This window comes from Eupeodes corollae, chromosome 3 (genome assembly GCF_945859685.1).
Source record: "Eupeodes corollae chromosome 3, idEupCoro1.1, whole genome shotgun sequence".
Classification (NCBI taxonomy): domain Eukaryota; kingdom Metazoa; phylum Arthropoda; class Insecta; order Diptera; family Syrphidae; genus Eupeodes; species Eupeodes corollae.
The window spans coordinates 120316153-120336484 of record NC_079149.1 but is presented as its reverse complement, the minus strand read 5'-3'; the positions used below and the strand labels follow the sequence as shown (position 1 = coordinate 120336484).

Here is a 20332-nt window from a genome sequence, read left to right as displayed (position 1 = left end):
ACGTATCCGACATGATAATGTTACACTTACGATAGAGTACCATTTCTATGCTCACCATTAACATTTAAAGGTATATCATGATATTTCTTCAATTTCTTTTTGTTAATAACAAAGATTGTCTTTGTTCAGATTTATTAGTACAGAATCCTTGCTAAAATAAAATGCTTCTGTTCTAAAAGAGTCTGTACAAAAATAGTATAATAATATTTTGGGATTTAATAAAAAGTTTATCTTCAAAAATTTAAATGCCATTAAATTTCTCAAAAAAAAAACGTAGTATAAAAATAAAATGTTGTTTTGAAAATATAAAGTTTATATATATAATTAATTTTTAGAAATATTTCTATTATGCCGATATTTTGTGCATATAGGGATACGTTTAATATTTGAATTTCATTAACAAACGTTGACCCATTTTTGCGATATTGAATTTTAAAAAATTAAATAATATATCTAAAAATTCCAAGAAAATAGACATTTTTAGTCTTTAAATTTCAAATATTAAAAAAAAAATTCCTGAGAAAATTAAAATAGAAAATAACAGTTCTTAACAACTAATTAAGAAGAGTATTTCATAAAAATCTATCCGGCCGTTTCTGAGAAACATCGAATATTCGATTTTTGACAAACAAAATTTTATTGGCACTTCTGTTATTTTTGGTCGTAAGAAAGAAATGAAAACAATACGCATAACGCCAATCTCTTTAAAAACTTAACTTTTGTTGTCTTCTCTGTCATCGTTTTGTTGTACCTGTAGCGTGATGGTTGGTGCGTTGGAGACAATGTTCCGACCTCCGTTGGCTGGAGCCACGAGAGATAGGTGCAAGAATTGGCGCAAGATGGTCATCGTTGTTCTTCACGGGCAGCGATTAGCGAGCAACAGTGTAGTGAAGTACCTCGGTATGGGTAGATCAGTATTTATATTTCGACAGACACATAAATGTTGCTCTGACCAGGGCCATAGGAGCCTTCAATTTAATTTTCGGGGCCTTCTATCTGAACGAAGAATATTTTAAAAGTGCACTCTTGAGCGGCTTCATTCCACCATAGGTATTCCTCTTTTAAGATAGATGCGGTCTGATACAGGACAGATTGGCGGTTCCGCTAATTTTCCATGTCAGACGACGAACCGTGGATAGGCTACTCCTGTACATCATGGCACAAGGCGAAGCAGAAATCCTTCGGTTCAGTAGGGCTGTGTCCGAACGGGACTGAACTGATAGGGTGAGGCAGGAGAACCAGTTTTGGTGGCTTCAATCGGCACTTGATAGTTTGTAGTCGGGATGGGGTTTCAAGCCTTGGCCGGCTTTCATACTTGTTTTATAGTTTAAGGGTTTAGTTTTAAGTAGAATAGGCATGGTGGCACAAACAAAAAGAAACTACAAAAAAAAATTAAAAAAACATAAAATAAAGAGAAAAAAAAAGGAAAACAAAAAATGTCAGATAGTTAGAATTTCTGCTGTGGTTGTACTAGTTTTAAGTAGTTTATAGGTAGAATAGGTAGTTTAAGTTAGCTTTAAGTTTTATAGGGACCATATTTTAAGTAGTTTTGAGTAAAAATAAAAAAGGATATTGATATTAGTTTTTTTCAAATTTTCTAATAAATACGATAATAAATAAAATTGAATGAAAGTTTAATAGATCTTAGGGCCGAAAGGCATTCGAATTATTATACAGTGTCCGCATGGGACTAGTAAGTTAGTTGTAAGTTATGTTAAATTAGGATAGTTTTATGAACTTTTATCTAGTTTTAAGATGAAATGAATAAAAATGAATTTAAAAAAAGGACGTTTTACTGTCATGCCAGAGGTCATGGGTTCGATCACTGACAAGTCCTCCAAGAGTAATTCTTGTCATGAATATTGCTTTCTCAAATCAGCCGTTGGGATTCGGCTTAAAACTGCAGTTCCGTTCCATCCGTGAGAACATTACTCGCACACAGGAATGGTTTATAGATATCAACAGGCTGTTGCGCCAACTAATTAATTTATATTTTTATCAAGTTTCAATAAAACCTTGGGTTCGAAAATTTAAAAAAGGCAATACTCTTCATATAGCTCCTATAATTCGAAAATAAAAAGTAATAAATAACTTTCCTTACAATACCCTGTAATTTTAAAAATAAATATATCCTTCTAAAAGGTGTTTTTGAAGTTCAGCATAAAAATGATTTTCACACGTTCATTTCCTATTTAACAATAAGTCTCTCAAATTTGGAAAGCTTATTTTACAACCAAGTATTTTTGTACCTTTTGTCATGCAATCAAAAGCAAAATGTACACTTGAATCAATTTTCGAGATATTTTTGAAATAATTTGTTTAAATTAAATTAATCTTAATTCTCCCATATACATTCTAAAATCTTCAACTTGACTTTTTTCAAGCTATGTCAAATTGTGTCATCAAAATGTAAAAACATTCATGTTAAACCAAAAAACAAGATAAAAACTATGTCCATCATTAAAATTTATCTCTTCCACGCGATCATGTGAGACAATGAAATGTATCACGGTTTATTTTTTAACTTCCCACATCCTCACTGCTGCTGCATCATCATCAACATCCAATATTCATGTTCCAAATTATAAAATTTTGGAATCAAAAAATTAAAACCATCAAAGATAAAAATACAAAAACCAGAAAAGAAAAACATACTAACTTTAAAAAACTATATGGCTTTTCATTTAAATACTTCGACTAATGATAACGATCGCATGATTGCTCCTTTAAATTAAACTTTAAACCCCCATATATAAAATAACCAATCTAGCTTTTAGCCATGAACATAATAAATTTACTCCATAAACGTGGCACATTTTGTGGTGCAAATACCAACTTGTGTGGATACATCGTGTGTTGTTTTGGTTGTGGAAATAAGTCTTAAAATCTTTCAAAACTTAACTATAAAGTATTCCATGGATACTAAACTTAGAGCCATAGAGGTGAGCTATCTGGCGCAACAGGTTTCGATCTTTTTAGTTTTTTAATTTTTTGAGAAATAAAATATCACATAATGTGGGTGGATGATAAAATATTAAATTTGCCTCCAAAGTAGTTCTGGTTGGTTGGGGTTGTTGTCTAATTTCTTCAGCATTTTGATTATTTATCAACGTGCTTAATTGCAAAGACATAATATATTTTAAATTATGAGTGTGATTTATTAATGTCAAAATGACAGTTAAACCTATGGTTTTTGAATAAGATTTAAATAAATTAGCTTTGAGGATTTTTATTTGAAATTAACCTTGGATAAAACATTTCCTCTGCACATTTTATGGATTGATAATGTTAGAAAATATTGTATGTTTGCAAAAATATTTAAAAGTCATAGATTTTGAACTATTTTTAATGATGTGATTGCTAAGCGCCACGTGAACTGTGCTGCGTTAATGCATATAAATATTTTGTTAAACAATTTTTAAGAATGAATGCTAGCATTTAAATGAATAATGTGTCTACGCCCCATTTATCAAGTATTATTATATGCATACAATTAAGAAAATATTTGTATTTCAACTAAAATTGTGTGATTTACTCGTATCTTCAAATATAAGAATGTAATATGAAAAGAAACTTTAATATATATGTATGTACATAGAGTGTCGTTAGTTAACACGCTTATAACTTAAAAACTACCAGACTGATTTCGATGATTCAATTTGGACTGGTCTCCAGCCTAACAAGAAGAAACTATGAAGGAAATTTATTTGACAGAAAGAAATTTTTCTGAAACTTTCTTCACAATAGATAACTTTTATATGTAAGTTAGGTTTTGAAAACCTATTCGTTGATATTTAGTTGTAACAGTTGTTTTTTTTTTTTAAAAGGTGAACATTTTGGTTAACCCAAAATATCTCACAAACCAATGTTGGTAGCGACTTTAATTAAATTTTATACTATATGTATCGTAACGTAATACTCAATAAGTATATGTTTGGAAAAAAATAAAATTAACGGTTTTTAGAAATAAAAAAAAAACCGAAAAAAAATAATTGTCACCTCAAATATTCTTATGAAGACAAAAGGATTGTATCTCCAAAAAATTGTATGCATCGAAAAATAACGTTTTTGACATCTGGTAAAATTTTGGGAGAAATCGAATTGACAGTTTTTTTTTATAAAAATAAAAACCTATGAAAAACATTACTTAAAGTTGTTAAAAATTGATTTTCGACTCAAATATCTTTTCCAAAATTTGGCTTCAAACTTATTATATTTATGGTGACCATCAATTCCGATATTGCAGCTGTATGTCCTCAATTACTTTATGAACTCTATGTTTTAGGTCGTGAATTGGGTATTGGGGCAGTTTTGCAATATACTTGATATCTCGTTTTGTTTCAAGGAAAAAAACTCACAAGATTTTCGGTGACCACTTTGATCACTTCTTCGAGAAATAACATGGCCAAAAAATTTGTTTGCAAAATTAAATTTCAATTATTTTTTGAAGTGTGTACCCTTTCATTTTGAGTAATTTCGAAGTTTTCACTTGAAAAATGTCAAAATATGACAGCTGCAGAAATAACAGGCCTTATTCAAAAACCATACATATTAATTTTCAATACTTACAATTGTGGATATTATTTCACTTCAATACAATTTCTTCTTTTTTTATATCAATTTAATAAAATAAATTAAAATGTTATGAGTTGAAAGTCTTCGGTGTTATTTTAAAAAAATTTCTTTTTTGTTGCAATTGGTTCTAAGTAACTATTTTCGGTCATGTTTTTGTCTTACAAAAATACAAAAACATCAATCGATTATTTAGCGGCACCTTCACTTTTGATAATAATTATTATATAGAAATAAAATGCTGATCTTTTGAAAACATGATTTTAATAATGTTTAATTAAAATTTGAACTATTGCGCTTTTTGATTTTTCTTATTCCTATGATAAAAATAAAACAACTTTGGCTTATTTAATATCTAACCATTATTCATTTTGAACTTAAAAAATAAAATAAAGTCTTTCTCCTTCTTTTATTTAATATCTTTAGCGATAGGAAATTTAATCCATACAAACTAGGGCATAAAATAGACTTAATACAATAATTAAATTGAAAATTAAAGATCATAAGATGCTAAAATTTTGGACGAACAGTTTAATCATTGTCTATTGATTATCTTTTATTTCTTTTAAATCAAATATACTTATGTACATCTGTATCTATGTGTATGTATGTTCTGTTTTGTATGTTTATGTTATAAGAGATATGTTTGATATTAACAGAAGGCATTTTGTATTTTTGGAAAGTTTTATTGATTCCAATTAAATTTTATTTAACCGGTTAATCCATATATTGTTCATTAAAATCCAAACTTCCAACAAGAAGTGTTTATTTAAATTTTTGTATTAAGTTTTGATTTTTATGGCATTTTTATGACGTGAGATATGGTTATAGGTTTTATACATACTATATTTTATTTATTTATTTTTGTTTTTATTTATACATAAATAACTATATATATGTACATATGTATGCATGTATACAAAGAACATATTGATTGTGGTCTTGAAGTGGCCTTTTCACACTTTATGTCATAAATATAAGTTTTATGTTTTCGTCTATTAAGAAGTTGATATATATGTACATAAAAGGTCTTCGCATGTGATGTCTATTAACGAAAAATATTTGAAAGTAGATATAAATGTTATGAGAAAAGAATAAAAAATAAAAATATATATAAATTTGTGAATATCTTTTAAATTGATTATTTATTAACATAATCCAGTTACTTTTTTTTGAGTCGAAGACCAATAAGATATCTTCTACTTTTTTGTTTATATATATAAATGAGATGTATTTGATTTAAATTATTATTTTAAAAGCTTAAGCTATTAAAAATTTTAAATGGGTTAAGAATAATCGAAATTGGTCTTAATTACAGTTATACAAAAAGTTGAATTAGGTGCATGTTTTTTTCTTCATATACGCATATAATTCACTGTGACATTCAAAATCATAAAATTTTGACTTTTACCTCACTGAAAGTTAATAAAACTGCATAATCATGATATTATTGTGCGATTTTTATGATTCCTGAATTAAAATTAGTTTCATGTACTTTTTATTAATAAAATTACTTTTTTATAACGGACAACTATTTTATATTATTTTGGGATAATATCGCCTGACCGCAATGATTAGTGTCGAAAGATGTCTTCGTTGAATGAAATAAGCTGAAAAAGAACATCAAAGAAACCGCATTTAAGATTTTAGTCTAAAGTCGACGCCTACATTTGAGAGGGACACACAAGAGAAATCCTTTTCTCTTCTACTATTTATGAATGTATAGGTATATTTGCCCCTAAGTTACGCAATATCCTTTTTAAAAATTCCAACGGCTACACACCAGTGACAAACAAAGGCCACAAAGGAATACCGATATTCCAAAACACACCGAATTATTACTCATTCAGTTTTGAGATTCTTATCAAAGAATCAAAGGTTAATTAGAAATAAATGTATGAATCAATATTCTTGTTAGAGGTCGGCAGATAAATAAAAGGTACCTAAAAATGGTATACATAGATAATTCTTATATTTTGTCATCCTGATACCGGATGCAATTCTTATAAATCAAGAAAAGATTTGTGATAAAATTCTTTGTGCGGGAAAAGAATGTTATTGTGATTTTTAGAATTTATTAAATATGGATGAATTAATTTGTATAATGTTTTTGAATTGATATAAATATGGTAATATGAATTTTTATGTAAATAAATAAAGTTAAAGCTGCTTTTTAAAGCTTCTAAAATCATTTGCACTTTATTTACACAGGCAGAAGATCAAAACGTAAGAAGTAAACAAAAACAAAAGTGTCCGTACTTTCGGGAACGTCATCAAAGATGTTTTTTTTAATATCGAGAGAGAGTGTTTTTTACAAAAAAGCGATCTTCAAAAAATAGCGGGTTAACCATTTTTTCATCTATCAAATTTGAAGAGACTAGATTGGTTACAGATTTTGTAAGGCCTGGGAATCAGTGTTTCGCTCACACAACTGAAAAATTCGCTTGCCGCCTGCCGAAAGTGTCGATTTCTCGTGATTTTCAGGAATAAGGACTGTCTTAAGGCACATTATGGTGTATTTTTTACTTTAGTCCACACCTACATCCATATAAAGTTTAGCTCACACAACCATTCACAACGTCGTAGATGTGTCGAATGGGTGCTTGAACAACAGGCGATGGACTGCGATTTTTCAAATAAAATTTGTAAAAACTGATGCAAGAACTGATTGTCTCGAGAATAATTTGAAAGATATTGAATGTATTAATTTATAAGAATTTTATTCTATTCAAAATTTTGTTGTTAACATAAGATAACCCGTAACATGATAGTTAGTAAGTTGGACTGTCACCCTAGAGGTTTTGGGTTCAATCCCTGCCTGTGCAACCTGAAATTTATTTCACGGGTACTGCATCTTACGAGGAATTGACAAATTCTCCAAGTGTCATGAAAAGTGCTTGCTGAAATCAGCCGTTTGGATTCGGCATAAGTATAAATTGTAGGTCCCCTCCATCCCTGCAATTACTTGCACACAGAAATAGTTTAGAGTTGTAAGTCACTAGGCCTTATAGTTTTAAACGGACTGTTGCGCCACCTAATTTTTGTTTGTTTATATTTGTATTTTTCTTATAAGAAATAAAAACTTTCAAAATATGCTACTAAAATTAGTAAAAATTGGTTTTCGACTAAAAATCTCGGGAACGAAAAGTTTTGTTGAAATTAAACTTATTTTATTATATTCCTTGTTGTTTTTACCTTCTGGTTATTTTTTTAAAGAAACACGAAAGTAATAACAACTGAACAAAATTATAAAAAACTGTTTTCGACTCAAGTATTATGAGAAAAAAGAAAGATTTTGTCTTCAAATTTTGTAGCTCTCATAAAACGTCGATATTAATATCCTGTTAAACTTTAATAAAAGACGACAGGCTTCTTTTTATTTTCTGACGATTCTAAAATTTTCTTCAAAATGTAGTATAAAGCTTGGATTTTTTGGTTAAGACTTTGGTTTACTTCAACTTTTACATAACTTAAGAAGCGGAAAAAGCAGAAACAGAACCAAATTGATCAATACAACTGTCAAGTTGAGAAGTACTCAAGACCTACTTAATATCATATTTTTATACTTTTACTTTCAAATTATTAAATTCAACATCGGCAAACATTAAATATCTCAAAAAGCAACACATGTAACTTCTTTATTTTTTCTTTTTGTTATGCATCAACAACCAAATTCACGCCACACCACAGCACACCATACCATAACACACCCTAAGGGCGCAACTTTTGAAATGAATTATCTCAAAGTATTTTTACCTAATAAACCTAACCGGAAGCACTCCATTTCCAAAATGATCTTGCAAATGACTTCTATAATATATGCACTCGCTGATGATGAACGCTTAAGCTAAATGCTGGGATGCTGAGATGGTAAGATGCTGACGCTGGCACTCTGCTGATGGCTTTCATGTGAGAAGTGGATGTGTGGTGTGTTGTCATGTTTGACATTTCTTAGTCAAAATTATATTTCTCTCCCCCGGGTACAATTACGATGACAGGTGTCATCATGGAACACACTTGAATTGAGCTCTGAAAGCATGTGCCAAAGTCAATTTTTGTATCTTTAAATTTTGTTTCTTCTTCTTTAAAGTGATTATTTAAATATAAATTATTTTTGTTTTTCTGGACCAGCAGGAGAATTTGTGTATCTTAGTTTTAATCCTCATCCTCTGATGTATCGTTCACTCGTATAAAGCAATGGTTTTGTCAAAATTGAAGATGTGTGACATGAATGTTTTGTCCTATTTTTTTTGTGTGCTTATGTTTTGAAATGTTCAAAAGTTTATAAATATATACGTAACTTTTTTGTATTTAACAAAATTTAAAAAAAAAAAACATAGAAAGTTCAAACTAAAAATAAAAACTATGTTTAGGCCTTTTGGAGAGAAAGCATTTTCACGGTAAAGTTCTCAATTTAGATACAAATTAGTAGCCCATTTAGATCAAAGTTTTTTTTTTGATGCATTCCCTGATGTTCTTTATCATCTTATTTTTGTTTTCTTTTTGAGATTGTTTTTATTTTTTCTTTCTTTTTTGTGTTTTTTTTTTTCTTGAGATGATGATGATGATGATGCTAAGATGCACACGTCTGGTGTTGAAGTCAAAACAAAAATGTATTTTAATTGAAAGGAGATGAACTACATTCGTAGGTTGTCAGCAACACTTAAGTTTTGTTTAAAATTCATGTATTAAAAATGTCGGAGATAATTATATTTATAGAGGGTATAGTAATAGAGAATATTGTTAAGGATTGTATGGAACAATGTTTTAAATTATATCAACCTATTCAATGGCGCTGAAACATTAATAAACTAGAGTGGATATTACATGTTTTGTATATTTTTATTTTGATAGTTTTGCATCCCCTTCAAAGGGTTTACCAAGTCTTACATTGAAAATATTATGTTTTGATAATAAACTGTTTAAGCCGTGAATTAGATGTGACATTTAAGAATTATTTGTTATATTTTTGTTTATCTTTTCTTCTTAACCCCGAAGCAAGTTAAATCCCAATTTTATTGAATTTACTTATGCTTACTTCGACTTACTTAAGATCCTTTTTGAACCAACAAACCAAAACCGTCAAGCAACAATATTTTCCATCTAGCACGGCCCCTAGCCAGTTGCGCACTCCAAGTTGAGTGAGGGCGGTTTCCACTTGTTCGCGGTCTTCCTCTATTGCGCTGTCCTGTGGGTGTGGATTCGAATACTTTCCGAGCCGGAGCATTAGTTTCCATGCGCTCTACGTGACCTAGCCTTCTTAGTCGTTAGACTTTTACCTCAACGTCGCTGTACAGCCCATAGAGATCGTCGTTCCATCTTCTGCTCCATTCACGTTCTATGCATACGGACGGGACCGTAGATCACACGTATAGCGCTACTTTGGTCGCTCAAGAGAGGTATTTGCTACTCAATTGCTTTCTTAGCGCAAAGAAACAGAGGTTAGCAAGAGTAATTTTTTTAGATTTGCCCTAAAATAATTATGATGAGAATTTCTGCAATGTTTTCTATATTTATTTTTATACAGTGTCTTGAAAATGGGGTTAACTGAATTACAAAAAAATATTTTAAAATAATCCATTTTTAACGGTAAATGTTGGAAAAATAAAAAAGCTCTTTTTCTATATTTTCTATGTTTTTTGTGTCCCATTTTTGGAATTACTTTATCATCGAAACCCATCAAATAAACAAAATTCTTTGTTTGTATGGTTTTCGGAATAAATTTTGATGAGAATATCAATTTTATCTTTGCAATATTTTCTATGTTTTTAATGCTACGTTAATTTGAAAGCCAAAAACTGCTAAAAAAGAACATAATCCTAATATTTTTAAGAGATACATGTTTTGACAAACAGCTCTTATTTGTTAGTTGAAAATTAGAACTTTATCCGCTCGTTATTTTATGTTCCATATTTTCGTAACTTCTTTGCTATCACACTTTGCAAAGAGCCACATAAAAAAATACAAACATTTTCAGCGGCTCTGAATCGTCGAAACCATTACTACGCGGTTCGAAGTGATAAAGTACCATCCCCCAAAACACGATAATCTCACGAAACATTTCTCTAGCCTTTCAAATGATGTATAGTATTACCAGATTCGTAGCACTGTAGCGCTTTGTATACATAGCCTCGAAATTCAAAAGACAAAAAGGCGAGAGGGATATATTTTCCAACCTTTTATTTGGTGAATTCTGTTTGAATCGATCAAATTTGATGATGCGTTTGAATGCAAAATGAGTCCAGACTGAAAACGGACAAGAGTCATTCTAAGTCGTTCAGGGTTCTTCGAAGAATCGACGGAGTATAGAGCAATTTTAGTTAAAATGGTACGGCCAAGTAAAGAACGACTCTTAAACTAAATTTCACTGTAGGCAGTCAATTTAGAACTTCGCTCAGCAGGTACGTTTTGAAAGAGGCTCTTTCACCTATAGGTTCAACGTAGTTTATGTTTAAAAGGCAAGTGAGTGATATACAAAAAATTTTTGTGTACGGTTGCTTCGAATTAATATTATGTGTACGGATGTCTTAGTCAATAAATATTACCAAATTTATTTCCTGTAATTCATTTAAACTTCAAATTCTCTGCTTCTAAAAAGACAACATTCAACTTCATTCTTGCAAAGGAATAAACTTCAAATGTTATGCTCTCAATCGCCTTAAAAAATAAAGCTTGAAATTGATGAAATAATAATATATTACCAGGTCATGTAGATTGCCAGACAGTTCTCTCCATAAATGTACAACTAATTTTTTTAAATATTGCACATCCATAACGTTGGTAGGGTACACAAATTTTCTAAAGTTCTTATTTTCGAAGATGAATGGGCTATCAATTTCAATCAATTATTCTATTTTTCTATAAACCGCAATTAATTTAACATTCTTATAATCGCAATTGATGAAAAATCAAAGGAACATTCAATTTAATGATACCAACAAGAAAAAAAGAACATTAACATTTTTAAAAAATCATTTATCTATACACACAAAAATTAATCCACTAAAAATGCAATTTAATTGAAAACGAAAATTTGTGGACTCGCGTGGATTTGAATTTGGATTGAGATTAAGATTGTGTACTCGTATATACATATTTTATATGAATCAATCAGCCAAAAATAAAATTAATTTTACTTTAATAAACGAGAAACAACGATGGATGGTTGTTTTCCCAACAAACAATCGCAAGAGAGCGATCATAAACTTTATACCTACACCAAGAAAAATTAAAGACGGGTGGTGGGCTATATGCGATCAATGCGATGTGATGGTGGAGGGCGGAAGGAGTATATATGTATGTATATAAATTTTATAGCGCCAAGAAGGGATATTGCTTTATGAATTTATATCTTAACGCCAATTATTTGAATTTATGCCCACAGATGTAAGTGTGTAGATAAATATTGAATGAATGAGATACATTTTCATACATAATCGTAAACATAATATACTTTATACTTGCTGACGTGATGTGCAAGAACCAAGAAACTTTAACAAGCGGCGGACTCCAGACGGTGGCTGTGTTAAGGTCTTACCAGACTTATTTGTATTTTTTCCTCACCTAACAGCATCATCATCCCATTAGATAAAAAAGAATTTAATAGATTGATATCAAAAGTAAAATATCTTTATGTATGATGGAGAATATCCAATCCACCCCCAATGGTTTTTAGCTTCTCTGAAGATTTACAATTTTGAAAATTCATGTTTCCAAAAGGTGATTGCTGGATATAAGTAAAGTACTCTTCAGAAGAAGACCGCATCTCTGTTTACATTTGAAGATACCTACATAGTATAACGATTTACCATTAGTTATGGATCTTCTATTTGACTTTGATAATTCATGATGCGTGTGAATGTGCTATAAATACATAGGTATACGATTTTGAAGATAGATATTGAAGGTATTGAGTTGATTTGAAGTGTCTAATATGATATTGAGTAAGTGGGCAGCAGCAAACGAGAGAGGTGGAAAAAGCGATAAACTGATGCAATTGTTTGACAAATGATTTCATAAATATGACGTTGTATTATTAAAAGTGTGAAATGAACGCGTGGATATGTAGGATTTAAATGAAACAATGTTTTTTGTTTTATTTAAAATTCAGCTGAGGATTAATTAAGTTTTAGTGATTTAATAAAGCAGTTCATTAGCCAATTTGTTTCTTTCATCCAATAAAATTACTAGCTTATTAAAGCGCTTATATTTACAAATGTATTCATTTAGTTCATCACAAACGTTTACGTATTTTTTGTTTGGTCCGACTCGTTATTGACTTCAATTCGAGCTAAGATCTTGAAATTTAGTACAGAAATATTGCTGTAGTTGATTTTTGCTCATCTTAAAAATTTTAAGTCGTGTCCCTTTAATTGCGTTACGACAAAATTATTTTCTTCTTCAAATTGATTTTTTTTAGAAAATAAGATGAAAACGTTAGAAAATGTACCAGATCAGAAAGAGGCAGCAAAATGAAATATTGTCCAGATATTTATAGTTTCAAGTAATATCTAAAGCTGTTTCCGTTTACAGAAATTTATAGAAAAAATGCGAACTGGCGTAATTTCTTCTGGATACATTTAATGAGTTCAATTTGTCGAATTAAAAATGTTGATTTTTTTTTCATCGGCAACATCTTAAGAACAAAACGAGATATCGACTTCAAATAAAAAGTACGAAAACTTCTTTGAACTTAAATATCTTCAAAACGAAGAAAGATATAGACTTCAAAGTTGTTTCATTCCACATAAATGTTGTTGTCAATATTTTGTAATATCTAAAGACAGGTCGTATACCAGACTATTTTTCATAGAAGAATTAAAAAGTTCTACACTAATTAATTATCAGACTTGTTTTTTATGACACTATCTGGCTTAATTTTTTCTGACGTAATTTGCGATTGCCAAATTATGCATATTCATATTTTCTCCACTATCTATATTTAGGCATTCAAAACTTCAATATGCTTTACATTTTAAATTTAATTACAAAAATGTTTACTTTAATGAATTTTTTCATTGATTCAATGAAATGTGACACAATATAAAAATGTAACTCCTATTAGCTTAACATTGGAGTTTGGAGTACAACTTTAAACAATGTATGAAAATATTAATGCCATTGTAAGAAGCTAAAGGAATATGTTGTAAATTTTAAGTGATTTAAGCATCTTCAAATAGAAAATGGCTACATTTACTTTTAGTAGTTTCTTACATCTAAGTTTCTGACATTAAAAGTAATAGTTCCTTTCTTGTGATTTAGGTTCGTTTGCTAAGTTTTTTTTATCGAACTGTAAGCGCTTATACTTTTTTCCAGGTTTAATATAGAAGGGAATTAGTATTTTACAATTTAAGAAAACTGATAACTTTTCGTGATCTATAATGTTTCAAGAACACATAATTTGATTTCTATTTTCTCTTAAAAATTAAACATAGTCTTTATAATTTGTTCTTTGTCTTCTTTCATAAATATCAGATTCTTATAAATATTAACAATTGACATACATGTTTGCATAAATCTTCTTCGTAAAGTATATTGCAGAATTTAAAAATCAGGTTTGGAACTTATTAAAAGAGGAGTGATTGCACTTATAACATCATGGTACTCACGAAGAAGTAGTCCTTATTTTACACAAGATTCCTTATGTATAACCAACTTATAAGATATTTCATATATATGAGCTGAACAGACATACCCTACTTGTATGTATGGAAGTTAAAAATGTATGACCGAATACAGTAAATCCCTCAGGAGAATTAAAGTAAATATATTTATGTGTATGTTTATATCTGGTTATGCCTCGAAATTCACGACATTTAAGGGATATAATCGCGTTGTTTCTTTTTTTTATAATTTTCTGTTTTCATTCCTTCTTTCTTGAGTTATTTTTCATTTTTGTATATCGTCCATCGTCGTCTTCTTTGGTCGTTTGGGATGCATAATTAATGCTAAAAATAATGCACGCAAATTCGAGGTACCTACCTAAATCGTTTTTGATAAGAAATGGACCCCGAAATGTTCATATTAATTAATGTTTGCGCAAAAGCTGAGATAATTTTGTTTTTGATTTTATGAAAATTAAATAAATGTACTTAAAGTTAAATAATATTATATGCATTTGTATTAACACAATATGCACTGATACTTAATATATCTACCTGCAAAAACGTATATTAAATTTTTAAATTTCAAAATTTAAATTATTTTGATACCGTAAGGATTAAGGATATTTTTATTAAATTTAAAGAAGAAGTGATTGTTAGTTGAAGAAAAGACTAGGCTCTTGCACAAATTTGCTTAGAGAATGATAAATTAAATGTTTTAGTTTAATATTTTTAAATTAAAATGAAAGAAGATATTTTGAGTAATAAAATTGAATCTTTTAAGCTCTCTCTTGGTTTAAGAGTGTTTGAAATTAAAGAAAATACAAATATTATATTTTCATAATCATAATCATTGTATGCCTACTTGAATGAGCATTTTTAAAGCAATCATCATCATAAACATTAGTAAGAAGAAATATATTGAAACAGAAATATAAGGTCTTGTTGGCATGTTTTGAAAGCAACAAAAGGGTTATGAGGTAAATTCATCAATTCAAATGTTTACACTTCAAAATTTCAAAAGGTAGTAAGCTTATAGCAAGCGTCAAACTACGATCAGAGGCTCATCATAAGTGCATGTGTTAGTTGTTAGTAAAAAATAATACAAATATAGACCAACACATGCACAAAATAGAAAACAAAATTAGCATTTAAATGTTAATATTTTATTTAAGATGTTTTACCTTTAAGTTTAAGACTTCATTCTTACAAAACGATTTAAGATTATAAAATCTATGTACTTCTTGGTGATAAATTAAAAGCATAAAAGTCCTTATATTTTAAAATATTTTCTGACTTGAATCAAATTGCTAAATCTAAGTAACTTTCATATCGTGGAATAAATCGCAAAAAGTCCAAAGATTGAGAATTTTTAATTCATGTTTTTGATGCTTGTTTTAATAAAGGTGAATGAGAATATATATATAATTCTAATCCATGTAAGGTAGCACATTATTAAATATTTTAATGAGGTTTTATAATATTGTATTTAAATTTATATGTTTTCTTTTAGCTTATAATAAATATTTTTCCATATACAAAAGGTTACTATTTTTAAATTAACTTTAAAACGAGCTCAAGAAGTAAGGTCACCCAAACAGTTTTAAAAATCTTTTAGTGCTCGATTTTAACATTTAAGTAGGTATTAAATTAATTAATTAATTAATTAATTAATTTAATTTTTAATAATACATAGTTAGATACTTTTTTATTACTACTTATCTGAGAATTGTGTAGTCAAATTTTACACTTTTCACTTTAGAAGTGGGCCATATGACCAGAAATAAATGTATGGCAAAAATGGTACGTAATAAATATAGCAATAAATAAATATTCACTACATCATACAATGATTAAAGAAAGACAGTAGCTTTTAACCTTTAAAAAAAGCAAAAACCCTGTACAGTCGCCATTATTGGAATAAATCGCTTTAAGAAAATTATTTTAAACAGTCGCTTACTGTTTCTGAAATTTCCAAAACAATGAATTTTGTCAGCTTGTAAGGCGATATTTGCTGATATGTTTTGCCTAACGAAATATGCAAAATGTATGAATAATACAAAAACAATTAAAATTGAAAAAAAAATAATGGTTTTTCAAGTCTTATTGTTTAAGTCCAAATGTGTTAACAGGTGTTATAGTTTGACCTAAGTAAACCTAAGACATTGCAAAATAGATTGGAATATATATTTACACAGTGAAATATTTTCCAAAATTTCTTTAATGATGATAGTTATAGGTATACGAAATAGGTACCTATCTAGGTATGGATTAAGAGAAGGAGGAAACTGGACCACTGTTTCTTATCAGACTTTTTTAATAGGTATTTCTTTTACCGAAATTAGACAAAAATTAAATGATTCGCTTTGAAAAATTTTGTTTTACTATGCATACCTAGTTTTGGTGTACCTTATGAGGTAAGAAGTATTCTCAGTCTCAAAAAACTATTACGAAAAAATACCTTATAAGAAAACAAAATCTGTGCTTTATTAAAAACAAAAAATCATTCACATATTGTACTTTTTAGTAATTCGTCAGTAAAAATAAGAAATAGCGAAGACGTGCGAATAAAAGGTTACTAAATATACTTATCCACTTTCTATTTTTTTTAATTGTGTCATTTTGTTGTTCAGTCAAAATAGGATAGGGAAATATTCCCAAAACCTTTAAAGAGCTTTTTCCCAGTGTTTCTACTTGTACAGAACCATTATTCATTATGAAGAAAAGTAAAAGCTGTTTAACCTATTAATTAAACGTACACAGATTGTGCAGAAAAAAAACATTATCTAGATGCATTAGCAAATAACAACATAAAATAAGATACGACGTATCTAAGGGACGGATATAAAAATATTCGTTCCTGTTCTACCTTGTCAGAAATTATTTCTTTTCCAAATTATAGACTTAAAATTTGAACATACGAACCTTCCAAATAATCTCAGCTACTATCCATTAAATTGTGTTGAATTTGTATCTTTCGCCTTTCAGATCTATTTTTTCTATCTATTTGTAAACAGTCGATTTTTATTTTTGTTTTTTCTTTCCGTTATACGTTATATTTTGGTTAATTTAAAATTCACATTCACACAGTAAAGTTCATTCGTTTTTACCGTCGGCACTTTGGTGATGGTATTAAAATGTTTGTTTCTGTTTTAGTTAAATTACAAATCAAGAATATCGTATAGGTATTGCACTTAGGTTATCTGAATTAATAGACGGAAAAAAATCACATTGTTAAAAATCCTTCACCAACACAAAGAAAACACTAAGCCTAAGAATAAACAATCATTGTCCCGAAGAGAAAACATCAAGGATCATCGTCAAAACTGATTCAAATTCACACAAATTTAAAACCAAAACACCGTTAAATCTGCTAACTTATGCAATAATATCCCGGTTTGACAAAAAAACATCAACAAAAAAAATATCCTTGCGAACAACAATACAATAAAATAAAAATCTTGTTCACCTACTTACAATTAAAACACGATAAAACTACAAAAAGAGATGATTTGTTTTTTTTTTTGTTATTTTATTTGCACAATAGAGAAATAAAGTAGCAGTTATTATTATGTTCTGTGCATCATCTCTGCATTATAATATCAAACGGACAAAGTAGTTAAAAAAGTCACCACCTTCTATAGTCATCCTTATTTGGATATAAAAAAATACTAAAATTTCCTCTTTGCGAAAATACCAAAATATCCTGAAACTGCTTTGCTTTGCTAAAGAAGATAGATACACTTAAACCAGTGTGGAAAACATTTTGGTTTGGTATAGAGGTAGTACCGTAGTACTCGTGCTCGATACAACTGTAAATGAGAAAGAGCGCACCATATACAATACACCAACAAGATGAACACACAACGAACGACGAGATGTAGACGGCGAGCAAAAGAGTCTCCTTTTTGTGTGCTTCGCTTGTACTCGTACTCGTTATACTCGTGCTTTATTTGAGTACTTTACTTTGGCAAAAGCGAAACGATGGATTTCGTATTCGACTTTTCGAGATATGGATGGATACATGGAATTCGCTATATTTTCCAACCAAACAAACACACACACAAAAAGAACACCAATACACACGCATAGATACTCTATGATTATGTCAAGCTAAAGCCTCCTCCGCCACTGCCACCCAATCCAACAACAACAGTCTAGATGGAGTTGGTGCTGCTGACGATAATGATGATGAGAGCGAGAGCGGACCAAAAATAAGAACCTAGATAACCATCCATAGGTAGATTTGAAGCTAACCTAAAACCCTCCAAAAAGGCAAAGAATTTCTATTTGTGTCTCTAAATTTGAATTGAACAAGGGAGTTTCAGATGGGAGTCAAATTGGGGTGGTGGATAGTTCAGAATTTTTTGGGGGTTGATTTTGTTATTGAGGCAACGAGGATTCAAAAATTACTCCTTCGCCTTAGGTTTTTGGGTTTGAGGCAGACACTCCGCCGCGCTGAGTTCTATAACTGGAAGGGCAGGTGGAGCAGGACGTCGTCGTTGTCCACCTTCACATCACACATACCAGAGCCAGCGCATTCGTAGTACCCGTTCCGTACCTTTATCCAATTCTCATTTGATTCGGCTACAGTGACTGCAGCTGCGGCGGTGGCCAGAATCGAGCGAGACACTCTTTTTGAGTGACTGTCAAGAATTAAACTGTATCTACACACACACCACGTATATATATAAAAAGGAGGCGAACACATAAAACAGACTAACAAAAAAAATATACAACAACACACAGTTACATAGTGGGTCCGGACGACGGACGACGGAGACGCAGATTCGAGATCCAGTGAGGCAGTGAGACACAATCAAAAAAAGGATGCGCGTTCGCGTACACAACGAGCGAGCGAGGATACACGATGACAACGACACAACACAAAGCGAAACGAAGCGAAGCGGCGGCCACACGAGTATTTCTCAACTCATGCTCTGCTCATTCTCTCTCCAACCGTACTTTGCACACAACTAACCCAAACGCGCGCAAGTCAGATGTGTTCTCTTCTCGTATTAGCGGCAGCTTACTCAGCCAGCAGCGCTAAGGCTGACGCTGGCTGAGCAGCCAAGGATTTTCATTCAATCTTTTTATTTTCTGTTAGTTTCCCTCTTTTCTGCAAAAAAGCTAAAAAAAAGCAACCATCCTACCACCTTCAAGATAGATGTAATCGAAGTCGTTCTCGTTGTTGTCTGTACTTTGGGGGGGAATCTGCAAGTGAACACACTGCAACAAAACAACAACATGGGGGCTTAAATTTGTTGTCATTCCTATCGACAAACGGGAAGATAAGTGTCATTGTTGCAATATCAGTACCAGTACCAGTGGTGCTGGCATTCCATATACACAATCCACACACCGGACACCGGCAACAGTTCAATCTTCAACTTCAGCTAACAGGTAGATAGATAAAGGTGGGCATCTATTAGGTTAGATATCGCGTGACAAAAGTCACTTTTTTCCTATACCTTTCTATTCAAATCCAACTACCAACAACAAAGTACCTACATTATCATTCCATAAAGTGGTGAGAACCTATCCGGCAGATGGAAATCAGCATCTCACCATTTACATATCAATTTAGTTTTGAAATTCGAATAAAAAATAAAACAAAAACAAATCGAGTATCTTTGAGATACAAATTTTCGAACTTCGAATAAAGAGACACCAAAGAGATAGAAGTTAAATCGAAGAGAGTGGTGAGTTTCAAATTCGAACAGTATAAGAGTTTTTCGAAGTTCAAAAAGGAAACAAAAATAAAGAATTTCGTTTTTTTCTCTTTCTTTTGTATCTTCTTTCTCTATTTGAGTAGAATTTTTCTAGACATCTCTTTTTCCCCATCCCCACCCATTCTTTTATTCTCATAAGAAAAGAAAAATAAACAAACAAAACGAAAAAAAGAGCAAAATGGAAAAAGTATAAGAAATCCAAAAACAACACATGAAAAATTGTATCTCAACTAAACACAATCAAAAAGTATCTTTCTCACTTGTGTATAACGTTGAAGTCTGTACCGGCTCCTCGGCTCGTTCCGTCGCTCGTCGCTGACGCTGCTGTCTCGCTGTCGCTGATGATGATGGCTTTGGCTCTTTAGCGTTTATAGCTCTTTGAGTTTACAGTCAGTTTGAGTTTTCTTTCATATTCTTGAAAAAATT

At 30.4% G+C, this 20332-nt stretch overlaps 1 protein-coding gene across 2 annotated transcripts in view; it reads right to left on the bottom strand.

Annotated features, from left to right (window-relative positions):
- The window catches only part of LOC129952515 (homeotic protein spalt-major), a 34634-nt gene extending 15518 nt beyond the window's left edge, over positions 1–19116 (bottom strand). The window contains exons 1-2 of one of the 2 annotated variants that reach the window (XM_056065126.1): positions 18922–19116; positions 17100–17377 (exon numbers count right to left, since the gene is read on the bottom strand). The gene's annotated coding sequence lies outside the window, so the exon portion shown is untranslated. Of the gene's footprint in view, positions 1–17099; positions 17922–18921 lie in introns of those variants that run through there. The other variant, XM_056065125.1, reaches the window with a different exon arrangement.
- Between the last annotated feature and the right edge of the window lie 1216 nt (positions 19117–20332).